The following is a 6,000-nucleotide window of genomic DNA, read 5'->3' as shown; positions in this document are numbered from 1 at the left end:
CATGTGTGGCGCAGGATGACGGATGGAAGGCGGCGGAGCAAGCACGGCAACACAGACCCTGAATGATGACGGCATGAGGTGCTTGCTTCTTGGTGGTCACAATGTCAGGACAATATGAGGGAAATGCAACGGAAGAAGCTGTCGAAACATGTAAGAATACACACAAATGTGACTTTATTAGGTTTGCAGTGGTGTATGGCTAACTACACTGCATCATATTAATGTTGAATGTTATGGTCACTCTTGTTTGCAGATAAATGCACAAATTGTGCAAATGCACCTCATGTTATTGTTGGTAATTACATAAATAATTTATGAATTTATTCATTCATTCATTTTCTACCATTTAAATGTATATCCTGGACCTTTATTGTTTTTATATGTATTAAAGATATTTTAAAAATCAAACTGGATAATGAGCAAAAATGTGCCAGGAACATTTTTATAATAACCATCCGTTTTCTATACCGTTTATCCTCGGTAAATAAATAATATGTTTGGAATATAAGTTAATCAACAACAAGGTAATATGATGATTGCATATGTTGGTGGTTGTGATTGTTTTATCATTAGAGAGTTTTATTGTATTGGTGTATCGTTTTGCATTCAAATAAAAATAAAATAATTTAGTGTAGATTTATGCAGATGATATTTGGCTATTACTGATGGCAAAACGAATATTCCTAAAAAAAAAAACTTATAAAAAATGCAAATTGATTAAATATGTGTATGAGTGCCGGGAAGATCTACTTCCTACTTCCTACTCCCCTCCTACAAGTAATCCGATTGGCCCAGACTGTCTTTAACTGGTGCGCCGTCTGACCAATCAGATGACCGGAAGCGAGCTATGCCAGTTTGTAAAAGCATCTGAGGAACGTTAGTTGTGACTTTTGATCGACATTTTAATATTTTTCATCTACGAGTACGACCAGGGAGCTTCGACGATTTGGCAAAAGCAAACAGCCTACCGAACGAGTAAGTTAGATAAGAGTCAAAACAACTGTTTCGACTTTTTGTTCACACACTAGCATGACAGCCATGACGTTGTTAGCTACATTCCACCTTCTCATGATGTTAATGAGTGACACACGGGAGGTTAATAAACTAATACGAGGCTAATAAATCACGAGCTAATTAGTCATTGAGGCATGCATTTTCCAGATTTGTCCTTGAGTGTTTCAGTTCTCCAACTGACTATTAATTTGCAATTAGCTGTTATATTGTTGTCTATCAGGAACGAAGTGAAGTGCAGCGTTTCCCCCGTCGTGGTCATGTGATCATACACTGATTTGATTGACTGATGTATTGCTGGCTTTGCTTTAGGTGTGTTTGCCGTCTGATCCACCACCAGGGTACATCTCGCTTGGTTGGCCCTTTATAGTAAAAATCCAGTATGTATGTGTCAGAAAGTGTGACTGTGGAGAACAGGCTCCACAGAGTGTTATCTATTAATTCCTTCATTAAGTCCTTATCAACGGTATTAATGCCAATTAAGATGCTCTTCAATGTAAAAGGGACTATACACTTTTCACTCTGCAGTGATGCATCCGCCTCTTGTTAGGCAGGAGCAGCCACTCCGCACTGTTAAATGTGCTCTACGGAGATAATAAAGCTTACTTTTTGATTGACACCGTCAGAGAGGTTGTCGGTTAACAGTATGTTAATTATTGGGGTTGGTAGTGAGTGAGAGTTACTGAGATGTGTTTGCTGTAAATCCTCTAATTAGAGTAAAAGAGGATGGAGTGTTAATTGGAAGCAATAATTGGAGAGGCGCTGTTATTTGTGATACTTGAAAATTGACTTACTTTTTTTTTTAAACTTTAATCATGATTTGGAGTGCATGAGAAAGTGGAAACGTGGACGGTAGTCATACAACATGCTTGACTGACAACAACCGCTCAGTAGTTCAATGCTTTTAAGGCACATGCAGAGGTAGATAAGACCTGAAATAACACTATGGTCACTTTTGCACTTGTATTACCCAATATAGTTTGCATAATAATAGAAAATTACGTACAAAATTAAATACATTTAGTACATGTTAGCACTGACGGCATACTTGATACCGAATGTCACATCAATGTAATGCAGGAGATGCTGTCAGTCACGACTCATGCCAGTCACTGACACTCTCCGCACCGCTAACCATGCTGACACTCATCAACTTTACAGTAGCTATAGCTGACGTCATGGCCTCTACTTTAGCTAGTTAGATACAAATAGATGAACACAGCATGCTGTTGCTACAAGAGTAACAAATTCTAAGTAGTAAGCATGCAGACAGGTGCCCTCCGCATATGAAGGGTTCACAATGAAGACGTTTATGTGAATGATAATTAGTTAGTATCGACAGATCGGCATTGTGCAGAGCACGCACATGGCTTTGTGGACAGGCGCTACAGTGCAGCGGTGCATTTTGTGCCAGCGGTGTCGTGTTTTAGTCTCTCAGGGACGCTTGGGGTCAGCAAGGGAGAAGACGGATGGTGAGAGATGATGGAAAAAAAGTGGAGGTGTGCATAGAGGACTGATAGCCTGCCTTCTATGTGCTGTAAATAAAACTACGCTACTGCATTAACCAGTCATTCTTTTATGATTCAAATTTGGGAAAACATAAATATGAACCTCAGGGGTAAATACTGAAGGTTGAGCGCTCCATCAGTTAATTTTATTACCCCAGCATGATATACTGCACACAGAACACATTTGTATACTCAACTAAACGATAAATTAACTTAATGCGAGTAAGACTGATGCTTTGCTGTCTATTAAGGCCGCCATGATACATGAGATTGAGTCTACAATAATGAGATGAGATTACTTTAAAGAAAAGTACAATGGAAAATATATTACAATCTAGTACTGTAATTTCAACCACTAAAAACATGACTACAGATATGTACATATATATATATATATATATATATATATAAAAGCTCTTTATCATTATTTGGAAAAACACCCAACAAGCTTATCAACCAATTGGAAATTGCAGGAAGTGTCATCTTACAAAGAGTGCTAAAATCATCACACAACAACTAACAATCAAAAGGTAGCTATTAAAGCCACAAGACAAGTACTAATTCAAGTTTAAAGTAACTATTTTACAGCTATTTTAACTTCTACCCATAATGCATAGCTTCCAGCAGAGCAGTCCATTGGCAAGTGGCTGCTGTGGGTGCTTGGCTCCCTCTGGGGACTCATGAGATCCCTCTGGGGGCCTGGCAGTCAGTACTAGCTGCTTTAGTGGGTGATGGAGCCCCACAGCGATCAGAAGCGCAGCTGTTTGGTGCAAACATGATGACCGGACTAGACCAGGCCTGGCTAGACCGTGACTAGGACTCCGTCTGGACTGAGTACCTATACATTTTATCATTTCAAATGCCTTTAATAAGTGCATGTGGCATATTTAGGTCTTAAACCTGGACTGTGCTTGGTAGCTTCCTGACAATGGCAATTAAAGAGAAACTGGGAAGGTTATTAGAGCTTAATGCAATCTAATAATTACAACCGTCACTTTTTTTTTTGCAAATGTTGATCTGAAACCAGTGACTAGATAGAAACGTCAAGCTAGCTGTACGGTTTAGAGGGGAAGGAGCAAGGCATGTGTCAAAAATCTACTTTTTTATGGGCGTCTCAATTACTTGCGCTTGAAGACAAAGTACATTTGTAGGTTTGTTGGGGTATTTACCTGGGCGTCCAAATTCAAAGGTAAGAGGAGCCCTTCCTGGGTGGCCTTGATGTCTCTTTCCTCCGCCTGTGTTTTACTCTATCCTCTTCAATCCCGGCTTTGAAGCATGCAAGAGGAAGGATATCCTGAAGACCAAAGAGGCCATTACCCAGGGGCCATTAGGCCTCTAGTAGAGCATGTCAATGAGGGCTGAGTCTTGCTTCGTTTTTCACTTGCAGCTACTTCGTTGGCTGGCTGGCGGAGTGGAGGGGAATCTCTCAGGGGGCTGATGGATGATAAAAGTATATATATACATATATATTTGTCTCGTATGAACACGCCGGCACTGCATGCGTTCCTCGCGGTAACATTTGATATAGTGCTTGTCCCACTGTTGCACGGGAGGAGGTTGCCTCATTAATTGGCGCTGTTGTTCTTTCATGCAGACTAAGAGCGAGGGGGGGTGGGGGGGGAGTGAGTCATCATCATCAGGATGAAATGCTCTGACATTTGAGCATGAAAGTCCCAGGGTGCCTTGCGGCCCGACATTGCTGCATCGGGCATGTTTGCATCTTGCAGCCAAGGAGGATTGCAGAGTGCTGCGGTCTGACTGAGATGTTGGTTTATTTGGTCGTTGAGGTCGGCAAATAAATACCACGGACACAACTATAAGACCACCACTCATCCAATACGCGGATTTGGAAACGACTTTGTTTCCGTCTTTGGATTGTCACGGGCGGGACTTGGCAACTAATTGTTAATAAGTCATTGACGTTTATGTAATGATTACAAAACTTGGAAGTATTACATCCATGCTGCCGATGATAAATGACCTTGATTGCCGGAACCACCAGGACCATCTCCTCCTGTACTGTTATCCCTTTTGAATTCAAGGGCACACTCCCCTTCTGTTTCCGCCGCGGTAGTGTACAAATCCCCTCAATGCCCCCCAACACGAGTGACGGTATATCACGCTCCTGTTTTTACAGGGAGCACTTGAGAGCGCCATTGAAGTTTGCCGAGAACATCGTCAACTCTCTCTCTCTCTCTCAAGGGCGGCCCAGCTCTGTCGTCTGCCGTGAAAGTGACACGCTACCCCTCCTCGCTAATCAGAAATCTTAGCATTCTGCATGCTGACTAGACGAGGTTTTACAGTGTGTGTGAGGCCTCGCTTTTCTGTGTAGCGCAGCAAAATATCAGGAGAGGAGATGGCCAAGCAGGTTAGGCAAGGTGGCAAAGATGGATAAGGTAAGGGGAAGTAGGAAGATAAGCTTCCAGAGTGTGTATGTGTGACGATGGTACTGGTGACATCCCCCTCAAGGCTTGCAGAGAGAGCAAACAAGAGGTTGATTAATTTAACCTACCTCGGCATCTTAGAGGGAGCAGAAGTCTGATCCAGGAAGGAGAAACCTGTCTCCTTTTGCTTTATTACCTGCGATCAATGGTGGATTGACAGATTCATCACTTGAGGACCAATAAGGAGGACCTGAGGCTGCACAGGTAAGCCCTATGGTGTCGCAACATCCTGGGATTAAAATGTGACAAAAACTAAACAAATAAATAACACAATAAATCATCACACTCGAATAATAATATGGTGTGCTTCACAGGAAGTCACTGCCAAATAAATGCTGCTCTTTCAATTGTAAAGCCAGCATTTCAGGAAATGCTGCAAATGTTGCACAGACACTACAAATTGCGTGTGAGAAAAGCACATGTTGACTTTAGTGTCAGTTTGTGGGACAGTAAAAGACACCTGCCCAGTCATATTTTTTCTGTTCTTTAAATTAATGTTAAGATTAATATTTTTGTCTTATTTCGTGATTGGGTGTCACAGTTTGTGGGATCAGCAGAGTCTGACTGTATTGATCTGTGTGTTTTCACCAAACGGATCCCTTTGCCCGCACTATCGATCAGCTGTTACTGAGAGCGGATCCTCTAGAAAACATTGGCCCTTGTAACACGACAGTTAAAGTACATCTGATATTATTTTCCCAATGACATTCTCTGTTTTTCCCCTGGTTTTGTTTATGCACATATAGAAAGAACCATGGCGAGGACAATACGCTCCCTTGTTCATTCGTTCCGACAAAGACAAAAACATTTCCCCCAGGAATTAAATTTGCATTCATGTTTTTGTGAGGACGTCTGCGTATTTAAGTTGATCTCGTGCTATTTTGAAAAGAAAGGAGCAAGCCGAGGTGGCCGTGAGTCAGCTGAGACGCTGAATGTGAGTCAGCCTGCCATCATCAGTCTTCCATTGTTATCAGTAACGTCACCACCTGAAAGTATTACCAGTCCATCCATCAGTAATGATTGCTGTTTCTCAGCAT

General features: G+C 41.7%; 1 protein-coding gene across 1 annotated transcript in view; it reads left to right on the top strand.

Annotated features, from left to right (window-relative positions):
• The first annotated feature begins 843 nt into the window (after window positions 1-843).
• cacna2d2a (calcium channel, voltage-dependent, alpha 2/delta subunit 2a) overlaps window positions 844-6,000 on the top strand; it is a 151,832-nt gene continuing 146,675 nt past the window's right edge. The window contains exon 1 of the mRNA XM_058065870.2: window positions 844-975. The gene's annotated coding sequence lies outside the window, so the exon portion shown is untranslated. The remainder of the gene's footprint in view (window positions 976-6,000) is intronic.

Source organism: Doryrhamphus excisus, linkage group LG11, assembly GCF_037039965.1.
Source record: "Doryrhamphus excisus strain RoL-2023G ecotype Guam linkage group LG11, RoL_Dexc_Guam_v1.1, whole genome shotgun sequence".
Classification (NCBI taxonomy): Eukaryota; Metazoa; Chordata; class Actinopteri; order Syngnathiformes; family Syngnathidae; genus Doryrhamphus; species Doryrhamphus excisus.
The sequence above is the reverse complement of the archived record's forward strand: the minus strand, read 5'-3'. Positions and strand labels throughout refer to the sequence as shown.